Below are 24,450 nucleotides of genomic sequence, written 5' to 3'. Positions count from 1 at the left end.
TGCTTTTCCAGGTACAAACCTGCTTGTCCACACTGAAACGGTGTCCTCCAGAGTTTGTATTAATATAGACACCAAACTGAACTCGGACATCCAGGCGATTTTGTGTATGTAAGTATGGTGCTGACTGGTAGAAGACCAAAAGGTAAGCACTGGCCAATTTCTGATTCCAGCCCAACCTCTAACTTTCCATATGCCTCTAGAATGAGTCATTTAGGAGGGTAAGAACTTTGGGTTACAGCCTAGAAGTGGACCCAGTGAGGATAGCTCCTCCTCGCCCCTCTGTGCTGGGCTGGGACCGTGTCTGCCTGAACCATGGCTTGGCACATAGTAGGCCCTTAATAGTGACCCAATGAGTGAATGACTGAATGAAAACTTGGGTTCTAAACTTAAACTGACACAGAATAGATATCAGAGAAGCTTATTCCCTTGGCAGAGCTAATTCCTTTTCTAAATCCAGCTTCATTGAGATATAATTTGTGTCCACCACATGTTTATGCCAAATGTATACTGCCACACTCAAGAACATTTCTGTCACCGCAAAAGTTTCCCTTGAGCTCCTTCTAGTCAATTCTTCTTCACCACCAACTTTGGGCAATCACTGATCTGCTTTTTGACATCACAGAATAGTCTTTTCTGGAGTTGCACATAAATGGAATTATACAGTGGGAATCAACTCTCTATGTCTGTCTTATTTTACGCAACATAATGTTTTCAAGATTCATCTCTGTTGTTGTAGGTTTCAATAGCTTGTTCCTTTTTTGCTGAGAACTCCTTTATCTGTTCACTCACCTGTTAATGAACTTTTGGGTAGTGTGTTAGGGTTCTCCGGGAAGAGGGGGGATTTATGTACGTATGTATGTGTGTATCATGAGGAATTGCCTCACATGATTATAGAGGCTGACAAGCCCCATCTGCAGTTGGCAAGTTGGAGACCCCAGAGAGGTCTGAGGTGTGAATTTTAGTTCCAAGGCCAGTAGACTTTGAGACCCAGGAGCAGCCAATGTTCCAGTTCAAGTCTGAGGGCAAGAAAAAACAACAATGTTCCAATTGAAAGCTGTCAGGCAGGAGAATTCTCTCTTACTCACAGGAGGGTCAGCGTTTTTGTTCTCTTCAGGGCTTCAACTGGTTGAATGAGGCCCACCCACATTGGGAAGAGCAATCTGCTTCACTCAGTCTACCAATCTAACTGTTAATCTCATCCAAAAACTCCCTCATAGAAAAACACCCAGAATAATGTTTGACCAGATACCTGGGCATCCTGCGGCCCGGTCCAGTTGACTTATAAAATTAACCATCATGAATAGTTCATTTTTCAACCCAGTTTGAACCAAGTTTGGGGCTATTATGAACATTTGTGTACAAACGTTTATGGAGACATATTTTTAGTTCTAAGAGTGCCATGGCTGGGCTGTATGGTGAGTGTACATTTAACTTTTAAAATAAGCTTTAAAGTGTTTGCCAAAGTGGTTGTACAATTTTATATCTGTGCCAACAGGGTAGGAGAGTTTCAGGTAGAGTTGCCACATTCTTGGTAACTTAACATGGAAGATAAATATTTTCCTCGCAAATAGAGAAATCATGAAATGTACACAAATACATTTCAGATTTTTCATATGCTTTTTTTAAATGTTTATTTTTGAGAGACAGAGAGACAGACAGAGCATGAGCAGGGGAGGGGCAGAGAGAGGGAGACACCGAAGCCAAAGCAGGCTGCAGGCTCTGAGCTGTCAGCACAGAGCCTGACCCGGGGCTGGAACCCACGAACCGTGAGATCATGACCTTAACTGAAGTCGGACGCTTAACCGACTGATCCACCCAGGTGCCCCTCATCTGCTTTTTTAATATCATTACTTAGTTGATTACATCCTTGGCAGTTGAATCAGTGGAAAAGGAAAATCCAGAGTTACCTTTTAGGAACCTGGGTGTGTCATTTATTGCCACAATGATGCTGCCTAACAAACAGTGACATAGGACAAGAAACATTTGTTTCATTTATGAGACCGCAGGTTTCACTTTATCTGGGCTGGACTGTTGGTGTCAATCAGGCCAGCCAGTAGGGCCAGAAAGCTTTCTTATCGCTGCTGGGGCCACTCGGATGGTTGACAGTCGCTGGCTGTTGGCTGACGTAGGACAAGTTTGCTGGCAGAAACTCGGGTGGCTCTGCTGTGTTCTGCGTGCCCCAGGTCCCAGTAGGCTAACCGAGGCATGCCCTTGAGGGCACGTGAGGAGTAAGAGTGGAAATAGAGACACACAAGCGTTTCCTTAAGCCTCGCTTGTGTCACATCTGCTCACTTTCCGCGGCCAAAGCAAGTGACACAGCCGAACTCAGAACCAGGGAGAGGGAGAGCTGCATCCTCTCTTTAGCGAGAACCAAAGGCTCGCACGGGAAGGAACACAGCTGCAGGCAGGGTCCTTAAGGCAATCAATCTTTCACACGCAGTGTATCACACTTACTACAACTGGAGAATCAGAGACCCTTCAAGAAAACAAAGTCATCAAGAGGCCCGGGACTGGGATGCAGAAGCACGCCCTTGTCCCCCAGGGTGGTCGATCTCAGCGCAGCTGATTGCTACGAGAGCTGAATCCACAGTTCAGCAATTTAGCCCGCGCTGGAGTCGCGGGAGCCGCCTTTCTTCCCCTCGGTATTTGTACTTTGCCAAATGTTTTACACACAGAGAAGAGGGGGTGAAAGTTCCGTCTATCCAGCGTAAAGAATCATAAAAGCTGAACACTCGAGCATACACCCTCAGAGTAAGGAATGCAATATTACTAAGACCTGGGAAGCTCTCATTTGCCTCCTTGTGATCACCATGCCCTCCCTCCCCACAAGAGGTAACTTCTAGCCTAAATTTCATGTTAATAATTCCCTTGCTTGTCTTTATGGTTCTACAGCGTTTGTAGCTATCCCTAGACAATAAACATTGCTTAATTTTCCTTTACTTTGGACTTCATATAAATAGAATCAGTGAACATATATTGCTTTGAACGTTGCTTGTTGTTCCTTAAAATTGTTTCTGAGATTTATCCATACCGTTTATCCATTAAGCTCATTTTCATCGCTGCGTATTATATTGCTGTATCCACTGTATTTACTATCTAATCTACTGTTGGTGGGCATTCAGGTTGTTTTCTGCTGTAGGCTAATTTAAGCAATGATGCTACAAACATATTTGCACATGTCTCTTGAGCTCAAGTGCAAGAGTATGTCTACTTTATATATCTGAGAGTGAACTTGCTTGGCATTTACACGTTCAGTTTCATTAGGCAATACCCACTTGTTTTACAAAATGAGACAAGCTACAAATGAGCGGTATTGGCAATGAAAATTAAAAGCTATTTAAGAAAAGTAAAAATTCATTTAAGAAATTAAGAATAAAATTTAAAAATTCCTAGAAAAATATAGATTACTAAAATAGATTCTAGAAGAAAAAGAAAACCTGAATGCTTTTATAACCATTTTAACATCATTGAACCAGTAGTTAAAAATCTCACCGCAAAGAAAACACCGGTTTTCTAGTTAGGTTCGTAGGATGGCTCCGTAGGAAAATTCTACCATTTATGGAAGAGATTCTTTTAATCATACTGTAACTTTTTGGATTAATCGTATTTATCATTTCTTTACTAACCATTCTTTCTTGAATCTCAGACATTTTCCCGCTTCCTGAAGGAAGCACTGAAATTCCTTAAGGGAAGACTTAATGCTGGTAAACTCTCAGTTTTTATTTACCCAAAATATCTTCATTTCCCCCTTCTAATTAAAAACATCAATGTATGCAGAAGCTTAGGCTAACGTACTTTTGAAAATGTCGTCCCGCTGTCTTCTGCCCCCATTACTGAGGGAAAAGTGACTTGCTCTAAGCATAACTGTTCCTTCTTCCCTGAACTTCCTCTTTCTTCACAACTGCTTTTAAGGCTTGTTCTCCCTTCCCTGTGCAGTGTCAGGAAGTCAAAGAAAAGGCCACTTTTTAGTGCTATACATTTTTTTAATGTTTATTTTTGAGACAGAGTGCAAGCAGAGGAGGGGCAGAGAGAGAAGGGGAGAGAGAATCCAAAGCAGGCTCCTGGCTCTGAGCTGTCAGCCCAGAGCCCGACGCGGGGCTCGAGCTCACAAACCACGAGATCATGACCTGAGCCGAAGTCGGACGCTCAACCGACTGAGCCACCCAGGAGCCCCAGTGCTATACGAAATTGTTTTAAAAACTTCTTACCTCACTTCTCCACGGATTCTCTTGAAACCCACTTTGAGGAAAGTGTAGACTTTGGCAGATAAGCACAAGACCATTCTCTAGAGTTTATATAGAGAAGTTATGGACATTTTCTCATTATATGTTTCTAAGGGGCACATGAATATCACTTGAAGCAAATTGTAATTTGGGGCAGTTAAGCACAGGTCATTCCCCATTTTTGTAAAGAGGCCTTTAAGAACACCTCTTACCGCATGTATTTTTTTTTAATTTTTTTTTTAACGTTTATTTATTTTTGGGACAGAGAGAGACAGAGCATGAACGGGGGAGGGGCAGAGAGAGAGGGAGACACAGAATCGGAAACAGGCTCCAGGCTCTGAGCCATCAGCCCAGAGCCCGATGCGGGGCTCGAACTCACGGACCGCGAGATCGTGACCTGAGCTGAAGTCGGACGCTCAACCAACTGAGCCACCCAGGTGCCCCTTACCGCATGTATTTTAAAAGAATTTTTTCTCTTTGGTGTTCAGCATATTTATTATAATGAATGGATTTCCCTTTAAGATTTCTGCTTCCTGAGTTGTGAGGATTGCTGTCCCTTGTTGACTTTGGAAAATTCTCAGCCATTATCTCTTCAAACATTGCCTCAACTTCTGGAACTCCAGTTAAACTTCTATCAGACATCTTCTTTGTAACTCCTTGTCTTATTTTCATCTCTTTTTCTCTGTCAATGGCTTTCTGCGTAGTTTCCCCTGGTACATTTTTAGCTGTGTCTAATCTGCTATTTAACCCATCCACTGAGTTGTAAATTCAATCATTATGATTTTCAGTCCTAAAGGGTTTTAAAAATGTATTTTCTGGTCTTATAAGTCCATCTTTTTATTTACTTTGAGAGAGACAGAGAGAAAGCACGTGCATGAGCAGGAGAAGGGGGCACGCAGAGAGGGAGAGAGAGGATCCCAAGCAGGCGCTACACTGTCAGTGTGGAGCCTGACCCAGGCCTCGAACTCACAAACTGCGAGATCATGACCTGAGCTGAAATCAAGAGTCGGACGCTTAACCGACTGAACCACCCAGGCGCTCCTTATAACTCCATTTTGATTGCCATATATTAACTTTCTCTTTTATTTCTTTAAACATTCATTTTATGATTTCATATGATAATTCCAGTCTCTTCAGTTTTCATGGGTCTGCCTCAGGAATTTCATTCCGCTCTCACTCCTATTCCGCACATTTAGCGACATGAGTTTGTGAGCTTTTGTTGTTTAGAATTTTTTCTGTTGGAATAGTTTGAGGTCTAGTTTTGAGTTCTGGGGTCATTATTAACTCAGGAACGTTTTGTTCTGTTTGCCGTCGTTGGGGGTGGTGGTCGTGGTGTCTCAGGTGGCTCGGGTTTTCTCAAACCACTTAAATAGTGTAGATTCTGACCACACACCATGTGAATGAGGGTTTGTGGTTTATATTTCTCAGCAAAGAGTGATTCTTGCCTGCATGAAGCAACTTGAAATCTAATAAGGTAATATGGATAATAAAAAATAAACACGAACACGAGAAAATGACAATACTTAGAATCTGACAAGCACATGCAAAGAAAAAGGAAACTTAGATCAGAATAAAGCAACTGGATGTCCGGTGGTGTTGCTAAGTTCACAATTATTAATGGATTCAACAGGGTAGGCCTCACTGGAAAACTAACACTTGAGAAAAGCCTTAAACGAGGTGAGGAACAGCTGAGTGAAGAGCGAGTTTGCACGGCCAAGGAAACCCCAGAGGGGTCGTGTAGCTTGAACGACATGGGGGAGGGGACAGTGGCAGTTAATGAGGTTGGAGAGGCAAGATGTCTAATTGGAGCTTTGTAAAAACTTGCTTTGCTCTAAGGGAAGTGAGCCATTTCAGGGTTTGGGTCAGGGAAGTAATATGATCTGATCTGTAACAGGTCACTCTTGCCACCGTGTTGAGACTAGACTGCTAGAGTGCGAGGGCAGAAGCAGGAGGTTCAGGCAACCCAGGCTAGGGGTGACGGTGGCTCAGACCAGAGGTAACAGTCGCAGAGGTGTGAAGTAGTAAGATCTTATTTATAATTAAAGATAAAGCCGTTATGATATCCTGCCAGATTCATCGTGCAAAACGGTGAGAAAGAAAGGGGTCAAGGATTCATCTGAGCCTCAATTTCTACGGCCTGATGGGGAACACAAGGGCTAAGGACAAAGTCCATCCAAGGGATCTGATGGGTACCCAAAATTCGGCACCCCAAACGACTACAGATTATAAACTAGAAGAAAACAAAAAAAGAATTAAAAATCCCTCCCCTCTTCGAAGACCACAAGAAACTTTGTCTGCTTTGGTCCTTGGAGCTCAGTGGACAGGGCATCATGCCCCAGATGACTTACAGTCACAGCTAGTTCTCATGCAATTTGCAGCCTGAATTCACAATAGCAGTTTGAAAAAACCTCTTCACACTGAGAATTGGGTTTACAGTGTCTTCAAACTGGGAAAAACATCTTCAAATCCTTTGTAGAGGAATCTCTCTATCTTCATCCTATGTCTCAAAGAAACCCTTGAATGATTTTCCCATGAGTAGCTACTGGAGAAGTAATCATCCCTTTCCCTCTCATCAGCACAAAAATCCGTTTTTTAATTTACCTTTATACAGCACACAGATAAAACTCATTACATGCACAAAAGAAATGTGACAATAAACAGAAACAACAGATGGCAGAAACAGACCTACAAAGACTGGAGATTTTGGAATTATCAGACACAGGATGTAAAATAACTATATTTACTATTTTAAACAACTAAAAGACAAGATAAAAATAGGTGCAGAGGGGCTCCTGGGTGGCTCAGTCAGTCAAGCATCTGACTCTTAATTTTGGCTCAGGTCATGACCTCACAGTTCATGAGTTTGAGCCCCACATCTGGCATCATGCTGACAGTGTGGAGCCTGCCTGGTATTCTCTCTCTCTTCCTCTGCCTTTCCCCCCACTCATGCTCTCTCTCAAAAATAAATAAACTTTAAAAAATATATGTGCAGAGAACAAGAAATTATAATGACCAAACAGAAGTTCTAGAAATTAAAAATATAATAATTGAAATTTAAAACTCAGTAGATAGATTTAACACAAAACTGAAGAAAGAATTGCTGATCTGAACAATATGGATATAGCTGAAGAAATCATCCAGGATGCTGCATGGTGAGCCAAAGAAATGGAAAGTATGAAAAGGAGGTTCAGAGACAGGAAGAATAGGGAAGGTCTTATATGTAACCAATATACTAGAAGGAAAGGAAATGGAGAAGGAGCAGAGAAAATAACTGAAAAGATTACAGCTAAGAATTTGCCAGAATTAATGAAAGATCTGATCCGTAGATTAAAATCCCAATAAATCCCAAGTCCAAAAAAAAAAAAAAAAAAATCTTCACATTATACTGAAAGTACAAACACCAAAGCATTAAGAAAAATATAAAAGACATTTAAAATCTCACTACCTAGGGGCGCCTGGGTGGCTCAGTTGGTTGAGTGTCCAACTTCAGCTCAGGTCATGATCTCACAGTTCGTGGGTTTGAGCCCTGCTCTGGGCTCTGTGCTGACAGCTCAGAGCCTAGAGCCTGCTTCAGATTCTGTGTCTCCTTCTCTCTCTGCCCCTCCCCCATTCACACTCTGTCTCTCAAAAATAAATACATGTAAAAAATAAAAATAAATTTTTAAATCTCACTACCTAGAGATAAACTTTGCTAACATTCATTAATGTTTTTTGGGGGGGGTGCCTGGGTGGCTCAGTTGGTTGAGCATCCAACTTCAGCTCAGGTCATGATCTCTCAGTTTGTGGGTTCAAACCCCGCGTCAGGCTCTGTGCCTGCAGCTCAGAGCCTGGAGCCTGCTTCAGATTCTGTGTCTCCCTCGCTCTCTGCCCCTCCCCTGCTCGTGCTCTGTCTCTGTCTCTCTCTCTTTCTCAAATATAAGTAAACATTAAAACAAAAAAAAATACTTTTTTTCTTAATATATTATGAACATTTCTCCATGTTAATGCATTTTCTCCAAAACCCTAATTTTAAGGTTCCACGATATTCCACCGTATAAATAAATGTATGACAATTTGTTTAAGTAGAATCTAATTGTTGGACATTTAAATTATTTCCAATTTTTGTTTATTTTATTTATTTATTTTTTTTAATTTTTTTTTTCAACGTTTTTTATTTATTTTTGGGACAGAGAGAGACAGAGCATGAACGGGGGAGGGGCAGAGAGAGAGGGAGACACAGAATCGGAAACAGGCTCCAGGCTCCGAGCCATTAGCCCAGAGCCCAACGCGGGGCTCGAACTCACGGACCGCGAGATCGTGACCTGGCTGAAGTCGGACGCTCAACCGACTGCGCCACCCAGGCGCCCCTAATTTTTGTTTATTTTAAAGAATGCATATTATATGTAAATGTCTTCCACATCACTATTTTTTTCTTTCTTTATTTTTTTTACTTTTTTAAAAATTTGTTTGTTTTTGAGAGAAAGAGCAAGAGCATGAGCAGGGGAGGGGCAGAGAGAGAGGAAGACATATAATCCTAAGCAAGTTCTGTGCCATCAGCACAGAGCCCGACTCAGGGCTCAAACTCACGAAACCATGAGATCATGATCTGGACTGAAATCAAGAGTCTGACGTTTAACCGTCTGAGCCACCCAGGTGCCCCTACACCACTATTTCTTTAGGATAAATTCCTAGAAGTGGGATTGCTGGGTTGACGGACATAAACTTGATTATGACTTTTTGATTCATAGAAGACATCCAGATGGCCAACAGACACATGAAAAAATGCTCAACATCACTAACCATCAGGGAAATACAAATCAAAACTACAATGAGATACCACCTCACACCTGTCAGAACGGCTAAAATCAAAAACACAAGAAACAACACGTGTTGGTGAGGACGTGGAGAAAAAGGAATCCTTTTGCACTGTTGGTAGGAATGCAAACTGGTGCAGCCACTCTGGAAAACAGTATGGAGGTTCCTCAAAAAACTAAAAATAGAACTACCCTATGATCCAGTAATTGCACTACTGGTTGTTTACCCCCCAAAATACAAAAACACTAATTCCAAAGAATACATGCACCCTTATGTTTATTGCAGCATTGTTTACAATAGCCAAATTATGGAAGCAGCCAAGTGTTGATCAGTAGAAGAATGAATAAAGAAGATGTGGTATGTATATATAATGGAATATTATTCGGCCTTAAAAAGAATGTAATCTTGCCATTTGCAACAACATGGATAGAGCTAGAGAATATAATGCTAAGAGAAATGAGTCAGTCAGAGAAAGACACATACCATGCTTTCACTCATATGTGGAATTGAAGAAACAAAACAAATGAGCAAAGGAAAACAGAGAGAGAGAAACAACTCAAGAAACAGACTCTTAACTGTTGAGAACAAACTGAGGGTTACCAGAGGGGAGGTGGGTGGGGGGATGGGTGAAATAAGGGGTGGGAAACTAAAGAGTACATTTGTCCTGATGAAAAAAATAATGATAATAAAATAAAATGAATAAAAATTATAAAATTAATATGTGCTCATAAAATATTACTTGTTTAAAGTAAAAAAAAGATTTTTGATTCATATTGTCAAACTGCTTCCCCAAAACACCATAACGAATTATTCCCCTCTCGGCAGCCCAGGAGCACACGTGTCTCACCACATGGGAAGACTTCTCCTGACTTTATTCAAGTAAATTCAGGATAGTTCGATGAACTTAATCCCCAAAAGGTAACGGGCTTTCATTTTTCCATCTGTCCAAAACCAAAAGACCCTGGTGCTTGTGAACTGGTGTGAGAGCATCATTTCACATGCCGCTTGAGAACTAGAAGAACCAAAATCCCCAAGAACACAAAAATATGGACATTTGAAAACACTTTCAGCTGTTTTGAAACTTTGCTTCCCTGTTTTCCAAAATGACTATTCATTTACTTGCACAAAACATTTTAAAATGCAGTTGTCATCTATTCCATGCCTCCAAGAGCTGGGCAGTTTGTTTTATAATAAATGGTGGCCTTAGTTCGGACCATGTGATCGAAGGGCATTCAGCACACGTCGGAGCCTCTAATCACAGCCTGTAATCTCGTGTTCACATCTCTCTCTGGCATATCCTACTTGACCCTGCTTATTGAAGCACTTTTATTGTGCTGGTTAAAAGGACAAGGGATTGAGCAGAAACAAAAGTGAGGTCTGAGAATTGTTTTTATGCCATGTGCCCCAGTCCAGCTCTACCGCCGGATGAATAGAAACTATCTGGAATCTAGCCAAAGCCACTTGATGGAAAACTCTGACTTCCAAAAAGTGTTCCTGGTGCTTTTTAGAAGCATCACAATTTTCCCAGGTTGAAAGAGAGGGGTCTGTCCACTCACAATGAGAGCACAGCTCGCTAGGTAGCCAGCCCTATAATCCAGCGTTCGTCAAACTTTCCGTACAGAGCTAAACAGTAAACACTTTAGATTTTGCCAGCCAGACGGTCTCTGATGCAGCGGCTCGATTCTGCCACTGTTGCGAGAAAGCACCCATAGATGCTATGGGACCCAATGGGTGTGGCTGTGTACCGATAAAACTTTACCCAAAAGGGCCATGGCAGGATTCGACCACCAGGCAGTAGTTTACAACCTACTACTTATCTCTGAAGTCTTTCCTACTCTGAAATTCTTCGAATCTGTCACTGGGCTTGGACTTCTGGGGCATGTGGCATTTTGGATTTGGGTTGTCCAACGTGGGCTGCTGTTTGGGATGAGGGTGGGGAAGAGGGAAGTTCTGCTAATCTCCAGATGCAAATGGATTCGGTATACTGGCCAGTAAAAACCACCAGTTGGAAGAGGCCAAACATAGGGTTTTCTCCCTTTCTCTTTTGGCTCAGATGTTACCATTTGAATTTTTTTTTAATTCAATTCCTGTTAAATTTCTTCAGTCACGGGTGCATCTTCCAGTTCTAAGGTGTGCTGAATGTGTTCCTAGACTGTGTTGTGATGAGAAGTGGCCAGTGGAACCTTTCAGCTCTTCAGACGACAGGCAGAAGGCAAAAGTGCGCAGAGGGCTGGGAACCCAAGGGGGGCGGGGGCGCGGCTGAAGTCCGGCCCCACCTCTCGGATTCTTCTACAGGGAATATGAGTCAGGATGAATCACCCTCTGACAACTGAAGTGCCTACTTCCAGGGCAGCCTCAAAAGGGAAACCGAGTTCCAATATCTCCTCTTCCTTTTCACCAGCAAAATTCTCTGGAGGGGGCAGTGGAACTTTTTCAAGTTCCTAGTCTGTGTTTTTAATTCAACATCTGTGTTTGCCCCAGTGCTTCTGACATCCTAGACATCCCCATCTTTTTTAATCCCCACCCTTGCTTTACAGCAATGTATTTACTGACCTCCAGGCTCCTGGTTGTGCCCTATAGTCTCTTTCTATTAACCTTAAATATGGTCATTCCCAAAATTTCTGTCCTTTGTTCCTTTCCGTGTATACAGTTCCCCTTTTGAGAACTCATTCATTTCTAGGTCTGTATGTCTTTGTGATCAACCCCCGTCTCTTCCTGCCTTTCGCTTGAGCTTCAATATTTCATCTAGACCCCAAACTCAACATGTCCAAAGCTGGATTTAGGAACTGCCTCAAACTGAGTACTAAGGGTCTTAAGGGTCCTAAGGGTCCTTTCAGTTTGTAGCATCTTTCACCATCCCAAACTCAAAACCCCAGAATAATCGTTTATTTCTCCCTCTTCTTCAATCCAAATTGTATCCATTCTTCTGTTCCCAGCTCCTCTGCCTGGCAACCCTCACCTTCTATTTCTGCCACTCATTTCCTGGCCATTTAACTGTATTCTCTGCCTGCAGACTGGCCCCTGTTCAGCCCATCTTGAGCAAAACCACCCAGATTAACATTTTAAAGCTGCATGTTGAAGTCATTTACCTATTGAAAACCAATCTGTGGCTTTTCATTTAAACAAATCCTCGAGACCCTCCATAACCCAGAGCCATGCTGTTGTTGGCTTTTTCAGCACCATTTCCCCGTGTGAACTCTACACTTCAACAAATGTGGACCACTCGTTATTCTTCTGACATGCCTAGGGGTCCTTTCTTTAGTGACTGCTTTTACTTATCTCTGATACTAAAATGTCTTCTGTCTAGGGGTGCCTGGATGGCTCAGTTGGTTAAGTGTCCTACTCTCAGGACATGATCTCGCAGTTCATGAGATCAAGCCCCACATTAGGCTCTATGTTGACAGCCCTGAAGCCTGATTCAGATTCTCTCTCTCCCTCTCTCTCGGCCCCTCCCTGACTTGCTCTCTCTCTCTCTCTCTGTTTTCCTTTGCTCATTTGTTTTGTTTCTTCAATTCCACATATGAGTGAAAGCATGGTATTTGAGACACATCACTATAAGACAGTCAGTTACCTCTCCTGTAGATAATGAACTCACCGAGGGCAGAAACTGACTTGCCCATTGTGTGTATCCAATTAAGAGTATTGATCAAATACATAAGCATTAATGAGAGAAGAGTATTGTTTTTGCCATTTCTGGAGAAAAGATCCACAAAAGTCTTTGGGGGGTTAAGTTTTTTGTATCTTTTAACTTATTTCAAAGACTAGCACAGACATGAATTTCATTGGTGGGCCTTAATAAATATGAAATTCACCTTGACAGCAGCAACAAGTAAAACAGAATGGCAGCCTCTTCCCAATGACCTTATGCTTAAAAACATTTTTAAGTGTGTAACTACAGCAATATTGTACATAATGAAAAACCATCAAAGGAACTATATAAAAACACATATTTCAATGAAAATGTGGAATATAAACATAATTGTATTTATATACAAAGAATATGAACATACAGATAAGGACCGGATAGGGGAAATCACACGCTAAAAGATCAAATTTCAGATCTATTTGTTGTGGTAAGATGTTTCTCCCTCCTGGTTACAATTTAATAATATTCTTTACTGCTCTTACAAAATAATCTGATCCCCACAATTAAAAAGTCCAAAGCAGAGTATTTTACCCAGAAGAATATGAATTGTCCAGAAAGCCGTTGTGCAAGAATCCTACCTCTAAAAGGTAATCAATCATTTTCTACTATCTCTGACACAGAAAGTCTTTAATGTCTTTTTCCCTCATGTCCTCGACTTCCTGCAGTTCCCAGAATGTGTTTCCATCAGCCTTTCATTACACAGTGTCAGTGCGTGGCCTGCAGTTCTTTGTTGTGTATTAGCTGAAAGCTTGACCACATGACGGTCTCAGACATTTAATTCAGTAGGATGGAGAAGCTTCTGGTCAACATCATCAGACTGGGGGGAGAGAAGAAGAAAGAAGAAGGAAACTTTAAACAATTACCTCTTCTTTCAGATGGCGTGGTTTTTCATAGAAAAAGCTTTGAGCAAAACTCGGCTAGGTCTTGAGGGCTTCTACGAAGCTACCATAGAGACTTCAGTTATAAAATAAATGCAATTCTTTCTTTAGTGACGCTCGTCCTCATCACTAGCTGAAACGTCCCTCAAACAGAGCAATCCCACACACACTGCCAAAGAGAAAACTCTCCTTCGTGTACACCTTGAGGAAAAAAATAGTTGTACGTGATGCCTGACCAACACACACAAGCTATTCAAGATGTGAGGATATGAAGCTCTTTGAATTACCCACCAACTTAAGTCAACACATGCTGTTTTCTTACCCAAAGGAACAAATTCAAGTATACCCGGCTGGGCTCAGGTGACAACAGATAACACTTAAATATAGATCCTTTTCCTTCAGGTTCAGAAAAAATGGACATAGTTTTACTCTTGCTTTTCTTTCTTTCTTTTTTAATGTTTATTTGGGGGGGGGGGGGACAGGGGCAGAGAGACAGAGCATGAGAGGGGGAGGGGCAGAGAGAGAGGGAGACCCAGAATCCGAAGCCGGCTCCAGGCCCTGAGTTGTCAGCACAGAGCCCAACCTGGGGCTTGAACCCACGAACCGTGAGATCATGACCCGAGCCGAGGTCGGACGCTTAATCAACTGAGCCCCCCAGACGCCCCTACTCTTGCTTTTCAACTGAAGAATTTCGTAAGCCTAGTCAACTTCCAATAATTAATAATAATAATTGCTCTTACCAACTACTTACCATGTGCCGCACATCGAGGCCTGCCACACGGCCCATCCTCGCCACTAGAACTGGAGACAAGGTAGGCCAGGCGGCCTCTTGTTGGGATGCCAGTCCAGTAAAGGGCACTAAAACATGACCAGAAATGTAACTGTTACCGGAAACTGCATTTGGTGCTTGGTGAGTGTCAGGCCAAGCGACACAACCAGGCCGAAGAATAGGAAAAGGAAGGGTTTTACTTGCAACAAGTAAAGGAAAGCACCAGGGATCTTTCCCAAAGCAGTGTCTCCTCCAACAATAAAACAGGGGAAGTTTTAGGCTAAGGGGCATACATATTCACGGAGGGGGCAGTGCAGGGGGGGGGGGGGGGGGAGGCATTCAGCATGGAAGTCATCCCAAGGTGAGAGAATACAGGTCAAAGTCAGGAGGGCCAGCAAGGGTCAATGTCAACAAGTCTCTGGCTCCAGTCGCTGCATTATGTGAGTGCTCACAGGGGTTTCGATCTTGCAGAGATAACTCAAGGATGTGCCTCAGGTCAGTCTCCACTTTTGAATCAGCACTGGGAGTTTTACCACCGATTTCTTGTCCCCGATGTGATTAGGGTTTCTCCTGGCCCGATAGGGGCTCTTTATTCTTACGTTCTTTCACAAGACGCCCGGGGCCTAACATGCCTTTTTCTTGTATCGCCAAAAAGCTAAGTCTGTCTTTTTTTTCGGGGGGGGGGGGACCCCTAACTCTCTCTCTCTGCTTACACGACCACACGGAGAATCGGTGTTTGCAGACCGCCTCTCAGCAAGAGCAGCAAGGGTGGTGGGAGGATGGGCTTCGGTCGGCCATTTGATCGGCTTGAGGCGACCCCCCAAGGACAGACGCAAACCGCAACAGATGGCCCCCAGACTGCCTCCTCTGGAGGGCGCCTCCGGGCGACCCCTGGTCCGCCGAGTGCGGTGTGTAAGTCGGAGGCCCGAGCGGACTCCCGAGCGGACTCCCGGGGGACCTTCAGCGAGAGGCCGAGTCCTCCCTCCTGGCCTCCTGTTTACCCACCAGCACTCCCAGGGCAGCGTCTGCAGTAACTCCTGTTTGAAGAATGTTCTTTTCAGGGGGTGCCAGCCAGATCGTGACGCCACCCGGCGCTGCTCGCCTGACTCCTACGCCGGCCCCGTGTCCGGGGCCAGCGCCACGGCCCTGCCGGCGTCCCCACCCCCCCGCCTCCCGCCGGCGGCCGGGAGAGGCAGCCCTCCGTCCGCCTCTTCGTCGACTGCGGCCGCCGCCGGAGGTCGGAGCGCGAGGCCGGCCCGGGGCCGGGGCTCCCTTCCCCCCACTCCCTTCCCCCCCCCCCCTCCCCGGGCGCCCACGCCCTCCGGCACCCGTGCGAGCCCTCCTCGCCCCGCTTGGCTCAGGCCCCGCCGCCGCGTTTAATGTCCCCGGTGACCCTGCGGCTCCGTTTCGAACGCTTCCGGAGACAGACTCGGCGGTGCTCCCGACGGCCTTCCGCCGCGGCCGTGAGCCCGGGGGTCGGCGTTTCACAGCCCGCGTTCAAGTGAACGGGGCGGCTCGGACGTGCCGGGCCGGGATCGGCCGACCCGCGGCCGTGGCACACTCGGAGCAGAGCGAAGCACGGGCGCGCCAGGCGGTCCCAGGCCCGACGCGCCCACGAGGCCACTTCTCCCTTGTCCGCGCGGCCGCACGACAAACTCGCTTCCGCCGCGGAAGACCCGGCTCCGGCCGCCGCGCTTTCCCTGGCCTTCGCTCACGTTGTGTCTCGTTTCTTCTCCCTGTCCGTCCTGTTAGATTATGAGGAACATTTTGAGGGAATACCATTCGTCTTTGTTGACCCAGTGCCTGGCAGGCCCGAAACCGTCGTAGGTCTTTGAATCGTCCTTGAAAGAGGTGGAAACGCCCGTTCGGCCAGTCGTGGAAGGCGTGGCGAACGCGGCTCTTTGATACGCACGTTTTTCTCAGGAGCGAAGGAACGACTGAGGCAGAAGAAACCAGGTGGTGGCCATTTCACGTGGGAGATAGAGACAAGGTAGATAACTTTGCATGCTGAATGATTAAATAAGATTCCCCAAATACCTCATTCTCAAACCAACGTGCAATTATTTCCTCGGGGGTGTTAATGTTCCAAGTCATCGGCTATGAATTAATGTTCTACCTCTTCAAGACATGTTCCCATATCTTGAACGTCAATTTTATGAAATTGGAACTTTCTTGATATGATAAAATAGACAGCATGACGTTTACCATTTTAACCATTTTTAAATGTGCGGTTCGGTGGTATTGAGTCCATGCGCATGATGTGCAACCGTCGTCACTGTCCATTTTGAGAACTTCTTCACCTTTCCAAGCTGAAACTCTGTACCCATTAAACAATAATCCCCTGCCCTCCTCTCCCCCCGTCCCCTGGCAACCCCCGTTCTACTTTCTGTCTCTATGAATTTGCCTATTCTAGGTACTTCATGTAAGTGGAATCACACGACATTTGCCCTTCTGTGTCTGCTTTGTTCCACCATAACGTTTTCAAGGCTCATCCATGTTACAGCATGTGTCAGTATTTTGCTTTTCCTTTTAAGGTTGAATGATATTCCTTCGTATCCGTAGATTACATTTTTTTTATCCACTCATCCGTTGACAGACAATTGGAGAGTTTCCACCTTTTGGCTATTGTGAATAAATTTAAAATGTTTAAGTAACACATTTAAATAATTTAAAAATGGAGCAGTACTAAAAGCCGTATAATGAAAACTAGCAGTCTCCCGTCTGCCATCCTGTTGCTCTCCAAAGGGAATAACTTTCATGTCGTTAAGCTCCATTTTCTGGTCGTTTCAGCCATATTTCTAAATGCACTTGTAGTGTATCTTTTTGTTTTTAACTTTAAAAAAATTTTTTTTAACGTTTATTTATTTTTGAGACAGAGAGAGACAGAGCCTGAACGGGGGAGGGTCAGAGAGAGAGGGAGACACAGAATCTGAAACAGGCTCCGGGCTCTGAGCCGTCAGCCCAGAGCCCGACGTGGGGCTCGAACTCACGGACCGCGAGGTCGTGACCTGAGCCGAAGTCGGACACTTAACTGACGGAGCCACCCAGGCGCCCCCGTTTTTAACTTTTTAATGTAATCTGCTGACCACCACCCCTCCATCATAGAAAAGCGGACTCTCCTATTGCACACACCCTTCTTATAACTATAGCTATCTCCCCTCTACCGTTGTGCCAATACAACTACATCACACATTTTGATAAAATACATTGATAGTGCTATATGTGCCAGTCGGGGTCCAGCTGGGAGACAGAAACCATACCAGTAATACGAACAGAGAAACTTTAACAGGAAGAATGATTAACTAGCAACTAGGGAAATACCTGAGATACAGAGAACCCTAAAGAATACAGAAACATCAGGTGTACAGAGAAACTAATATTTCCAGGATGGAAGGGGAGTGCCCACGGAAGGGCCCGCTCAGAAAAGCCCTCTCCCCAAGGTGGACAGGGTGTGGTTGTGGCAGAGAAGTGTGATGAGGTGCTGAGGCTGGGCTAATACCCAGGAACCCACCGCTGAGGTGCCGGTGAATCTCACTGGGAAGCTTCCTACTGAGAATCTGTTGGGCAACCTTACCACGAACACGAGGAAACCAAATCCGGAAACCCAAGAGAGGCCCCTTCCTCTTTCAGTGTCCACCAGTGCCTCTTACTGACGAGGTTTGACATTGTGACATCAGCAAAAGAAATCAGAGTCCAGCTCCAATATCACAAAGGAGGGCAAAGACGGGTGGGTATAGAGCTGAGATGTAATATAATGACAAACAGCACACCATGTTTCTGAGACATAGGTAATCGGAAACCCCCTTCACCACGCTTCATTGCCTCCCATCTAGGTTGGTCTCCTATTTCCTGGATCCATATCTTCCCTCTTTCTCCATTTATAATCTCATTTTAGTAGAAGTGTCACTTCTTGACAGCTACCTAAGAGGTAAACTTTTCTGAGAACATGCATCCTGAAAATGTCCTTACAGTACCTGATAGTTTGGCTAGTTACAGAATTCTAAACTCACTTTCCCTCAGAATTTTAAAGGCATTGCACCATTATTTTCTAACTTCCGGCACTGCTGTTAAAAATCCTGATGACATTCTGATTCCTGATCTTTTGTACGTGATCCCTTTTTTGGATTGTTTTTCTTCCTCTGCGGAAGCGTTAGAGGATCCTTTTTTCCTATATAGATTTTTGAAATTTCACAATGATGTGTCTTGGTCTGAATCATTTTAAATTAATCTCTCTGGGCATTCTGTGCCTTTTCAATATGGGTAATCCTGTTCTCTAATTCTGGGAACTTTTCCCATATTATATCTCTGCCATTTTCCACACCTGCACTTTCTCTGTTCTCTTTCTGAGACATCTAGTTGTTTGATGTCGGACCCCCTGGTTTGAACCTCTGGGAAGCTGCCCACTGACAATCTGTTGCGCTCTGAGCACTGAAAACAAGAAAACCAAAGCCTGAAATCCAGAAGCCCCTTCCTCTTGCAATGTCCTCCAGCGCCCTCTACTGACAAGGCTCGACATTTGTTACATGGGCAAAGTGAGTGTTCATGGGGTTCAGCTCCAATAGCATTTAGAGATGAGAGGCAATATATTTTCCTTTCTCACACTTTCCCTTTTTTCATTTTTTTTCTTGGCTTTATGAAATTTTTCTCAACCTTGTTATCCAGTTTTCCTACTGAATATTTTATTTCTGCTATTGTAAATTTTTTAGTCTTTTTTGAGTGTTCTAATTTTTTTTAAGGTTTTTGTTTTTGCTTTTTCTTCCACCTTCTTCATTTTGATCTCCATATTTCGTTGAAGCTTTCCTCAAATGTTTAGTCCATCTTTCTCAAAAATGTAAAAGCACCTGAGAGGAAGCTCTGTGGGTGTGGGTAAGTTTCCCGACTTTTGGAGTTCAGTATATGTTCACTATAGATTGTGATGTCAGCGACTGTAGGTATCTGTCTTTTGTCTTGGGATGGTTGTTTCCCAAGAGGAATCCTCAGATCTTCTGCCAGATAGGCTAGAAGCCTGCTCTCAAGCATCCTGGGCACCAAAGGCCAGGACTCTCGCTTTCAATCCTGTTTCCAGAAAAGCCTTTCACTCCTGCCTCAGTTATGCCTGGTTTGAGTCCCAAGTCTTTCAGTCTCACCCTCCACTAAACCCCCAGACTTCTACAGGCGTAGGGAAAGGCTGCATAGATTGAGGAGAGGATTTTGCAAAGGGCTAAATGACTTCTTTTGTAGACTTTATTTTAAATTATTGTCATTTCTACACCCAACATGGGGCTCGAACTCATGAGCCCCATAGATCAAGAGTTGCATGCTCTTCTGACTGGGCCACCAGGCGTCCCTGTTTTGTAGACTTTTAAACAATCTCCTGTATCCTATCTTCAGAGTAACTGGTGTCTCCAGTTCCTGAGACTTTTGCAGGTTCCGGGCATAAATCACTAGCATTTTGTTAGCTTATCTTTTTGCAGACATACATGTTTCACTTTCTAGAAACTGTAGTGTAGTGAATAAGCACACAGTCTCCGGAGCCATCATTGCTTACTGGAACCCTGGTTTCATCACCAGCTGGTGAGCTTGGACAAGTTATTTAGGCTCTTTGTACCTCAGTTTCTCCATCTGTAAAGTGGGGATAATACAACTACTGTATAATAGCTTATATCAAGGGTTAACACACTACAATCCTCAAACCAAATCTGGCCCACAGCCCGTTTCTGTTTGTTTTTTTAATGTGAACTAAGAACGGTTTTACATATTTAAAGGGTTGCAAAAACAAAAACAAAAACAAAAACAAAAACAAAAACAACCTGAACTCACAGAACATGTGACAAAACCTTAAGAGGACCACAGAGCCTAAAATAACCTATTTGGCCTTTTACAGAAAAAGTTTTCTGTCCCCTGGCTTATAGCGTAGTTGTATTAACTGAATTAATACAGCTGAAGCATAATTTAAAATAAAGTCATTCATTCATTTATTCCCAAGGTAGTTTTCAGCATGTCAGTGGCATTTAAAGCCATTGAGACCACACAAGAATCCCAAAGGATTAAGTTAGACAAAAGAGGCCCAAGACCTGACCTCTGGGCACCCCAACTTTAAAGAAATCAGAGGATAAGGAGGATAGCAAAAAAACACTGAGAAGAGGAGCTCTATGAAATAGGAGAAAAATCATAATGTAGAACACTGGAAACTAAGTTTTAAAAAGCATTTCAAAAAGGAGGAAGTGGTCTACAGTTTCAAATGCTTCTGATACGTAAGTAATACGATGAATTAGAATTGCCCGTTGGATTTCACCACAGAGGTCATGGGTGACATTAGTGAGCACAATTAGTGGAATGATGGGACAAAAACCTTCTTAAGAGGAAACAGAAGAGAAATTAAAAGACCATGAGAATATAAAACGATTTTGAGGAATTCTTTTAAAAAGAGGGGTGGAGAAATGAGGTAGAAAAGTAGTTAAGAGGTTTTAAAGATGAGATCCACAAGAGATAGTATGCTAATAGAAACAATCCATATGCACTTGGTGGGTAAAGGTGATGGTGGGATCAGTGGAAGTCTCTTGACTGCTTTAACATTGCATTAATTATTTCTGTTGAATTAGGAATCAAGGTAAACGACTTAAGCAGGGGTTGGCGAACTACAGACTAGCAGGCCAAGTCTTACCCACAGCCTGTTTTTGCATGGCACACTAGCCCAACACTAGTTGGGAAATTAATTTTAAAATATTTTGTGACACATGAAAACCACATGAAATTAAGATCTCAGTGTCCACAAATAAAGCTTTATTGGAATATAGTCACGCTTTTCATCGACATATTGTTATGGCTGCTTCTGCAATACTAGGGCAGTTGAACTGCAAGAGTATTATGTGGTGCTTTCCTAGGTTCAGGCTGCTACTCAGTGACTTAGTTATAAGAAAACAGTGTCTCAAGTGCCACGTGTATTGCCTTACACCAATATTTAATTTTGGGGGTTTTTTACCAGTACAAACCCATCATGTCAAAACGTTTTTTGAATGTCACACTCCTAAAGCACAGTGGAGTGTGCATTAATTTATCAAATTAGAAAGCATTGCCTTTTTATGCAATGATACTATGGCTGTGCTAAAAGAATGCAACAGCCACAGACATGACCAGACGGGGCATTCATCACAGTATTTTCAACTCAGAGGAAAGCAATGGTCAGAAAAATAAGAAAACTTAATATGGGATTCCAGCAGAATTTCCTCACAAAAAAAGAAAACATTCACAAACTGCAACCAAAATAAGTTTCCAAGTGGTTCATCTGTTAGCCAAGCAAACCATTTACCAATGGCAAATTAAATCCTATCTGATTGCAGCAATGTATCCAGATAAAATAAGCCTAGTCTTTTAAGTCATTTAAAAATTTAAAAACAAGGTAAATGATTTCAAGTGGCTTTTCTTAGCCCTTGAGGAGTCAAAAGATTTTTTTTTTAAGCCAGTATTGCTTAGTTGTCTTTTCAAGCAGTCAATGCCAAGTTTGAAATGACTGAAAAATTAGCCTCTATGAACAGTATGTAGGTAACTACAGGCAAGAATATTTTCAAAGAAGTTGGGAAAACCCTAATTTAGTAAAACCTGAAAAAGATGGATGCAATAGTGGCAAAAAAAAAAAAAAATGTATATGGAGTATAAACACTTAGTTGAGATGTAAATGTTTGAAGCCCATGGTTGGTTGTTCACGGTATTGTTCTCCAGCAGGTACTTCAGTTGAATCTGTCATGTGTTAATGAACCTGTCCTGTCAAGGGTGACCTTCATTCATTCTCATGGACTCAACCATCATCCATCAGTTCTGTGAATACGTCAGATAAGAAGCTGAATATCCTGAATATCCTGACAGCAGTCTGATGGCTTATCAATAAGGTGGTATTGTGAGGTTTTGAGTTCAGGGCCTTTCCATTGAGGAGAACCATACTCAACCACTAATATTGAACACTGAATAACTTTGGAAATTAGTTTTTGTTAGACTTGATAATGGGTCCTTAATAAATTCAACCTCGTATTACAAGGCGAAACAGTGCTTTTATAAAAAACACATTGCTGTAATTTCCAACAACTAATGTTGCTTGAACCATCCAGCTGCTTACACTTCTCATGCCGTTGGAAGTTAACAGCAGCACGTTCACTCCCACACATATTTATAGCAGGTGCATCTTCCAAGCGCAAACTACAGCTCCAGCAGTGTATTTCAAAGATCAATGCAAGTGTAAAGGAAAATTCCAGATTTAAAAATTCATTTAACTGTGCAACTGACGATATTCCATCTAAGTTTCAATTAGAAGTGATTCATCTGCAACATGACATGCTAAAAGGCCACCATCAAGAATCTTAATTGTATAAATGCCTCCATGTGATGAAGATGCTTGGTCAAAATCAGAGTCGTGGACTCATCAGTATTTGGCAGTACTTATGTTTGAAAAGATATTTTCAAAGCTGAAATGCACAAAATCTAACAGATGAACATTTGCAATCAACTTTGATAGCAAACTTTGAATTCCAATTAAGCAAAATACTGCCCCCAAAAGCATTCCACCCTTCTCAATAGATCTAGATTAGAAAAAGTTGTACTCTAAATTACTAGATTTTGAATTTCGTCAATAAATTTGTGGAAACGTATTTTCTCTACATAATAGTATCTACATAATAACCTCCATGTTGCCCAAAATATAGATTCTCTGGCCTTTTACAGAGTTTGTCAGCTTTTAAGGATGGGGGATGGGAGATTTGAGAAGAGGGAAAGGTATGAAATAGTAACCTAGGAGAGTGAGACAACGAATGGACTAGAACAGTGCTGGTGATGGTTGTGTCTCTCTCTCAGGTATGCCAACCTGCAGACCTGCAGGTGAGGGCAGGCGAAGGGCAGTGTCGTAGGTGCGGCAATTACTAGCCTTGCGTGGTCTACCCATTTAGCCATCTGGTTTCTGTCTTCCAAAATGTTGCTGTATCCTCACCTATCACTTTTGTCTTGGCATACGCTTACTAAACGCTTGTTCTATCACTGAAAAGCAGTTCGTGGATGACTGGTGTAGACTGAGAGGATTACCCACTTTCATGTCTGTAACAGTAAACAGACAGCAAAAGGTTAAGGAGCACATATGAGCTTTCCCACATAAAATCCTCAATTTGGATCACAGCCCCAGCACTGTTTTTGTGGCCCTAAGCACTTAACTGATCTGTCAATTGGAGAGAATACAAACAAACCTCATGGGTTATCACACAAAAAGCGCACCAATAACTATTGATTTTATTCCCACTCTTCCAAAAAAAAAAAAAAAAAAGCCCCAAATTTATAGAAAACAGGCAGAGAAATAGGTCTATCTCAGTCCACATTAGTTTACTTATTTCAAAATGAAAAGCATGTGTCTCCATAGCTCACAATTCTCTGGAGCTCAATGTGGATAAAATTAAGTGCCATTTGAAAACAAAACGGGAGGCTCGGACATCAATACATCCTTCCGTAAATGTGGAGTTTCCCTTACTGAGTTTCCTAGAGGGCTTTCAAACTTTGACTGAAAAGCATGAAGAAATAGATTTTATATTTGTCACCCGATACCCAAATATACAACAAGTTTCATGAGGAAAATACCTTTATTGTGTTCTATTCCACTCAATTCTGTTTTAAAAAATGCTTGTGGGCAATTTTTTTGGACTGTAGGCCTTCGGGTTTTTAACCCAGGAATTAAAGATGCTCTGTGGGGCACCTGGGGGGCTCGGTCAGTTAAGCAAGCCTCTGACTCCGGCTCAGGTCATGATCTCGCGGTTCGTGAGTCTGAGCCCTGCATCAGGCTCTCTGCGGTCAGTACGTGGTCCGCTTCAGATCCCCTGTCCCCCTCTCTGCCCATCCCCTCCTTCTCTCTCTGCAAAATCAATTTTAAAAAATGCAGCTCTGAGACCCACTGTACATCTGTTTCAATCTCCAGAGACAGGTCAGAAATCTGCATTTTAACAAACTTCACAGGTGACTTTTAAGTGTCTGTATTTTGAACACTACTACAAGTTGAGCCCTACTTCCCAATCCCCTTGGCCCTCGTAAATGGAAGGTTATAGAAACTCAAGCAGTACTAGTATACACAGCGTAAATTAAAGACACACACGCCCACAGAAACACAAGCAAGTGTTCAAAGGCACAGCAGAAACC

The 24,450-nt window shown here is 43.1% G+C and overlaps 2 long non-coding RNA genes across 2 annotated transcripts; one reads left to right on the top strand and one right to left on the bottom strand.

The window, feature by feature from the left end:
- Positions 1-13,273: 13,273 nt before the first annotated feature.
- Positions 13,274-17,969, bottom strand: LOC122228552. The gene is made up of 3 exons (XR_006206724.1): positions 17,885-17,969; positions 14,293-14,399; positions 13,274-13,480 (listed from the first exon to the last, which is right to left on the bottom strand). It is a non-coding gene; the product is annotated as an uncharacterized LOC122228552 (long non-coding RNA).
- An 88-nt stretch (positions 17,970-18,057) lies between these two features.
- Positions 18,058-23,552, top strand: LOC122229052. Its single transcript, XR_006206974.1, has 3 exons — positions 18,058-18,143; positions 18,667-18,842; positions 22,009-23,552. It is a non-coding gene; the product is annotated as an uncharacterized LOC122229052 (long non-coding RNA).
- Positions 23,553-24,450: the final 898 nt, after the last annotated feature.

This window comes from Panthera leo, chromosome A1 (genome assembly GCF_018350215.1).
Source record: "Panthera leo isolate Ple1 chromosome A1, P.leo_Ple1_pat1.1, whole genome shotgun sequence".
Lineage (NCBI taxonomy): Eukaryota > Metazoa > Chordata > Mammalia > Carnivora > Felidae > Panthera > Panthera leo.
This window is presented reverse-complemented; position numbering and strand designations above follow the sequence as displayed.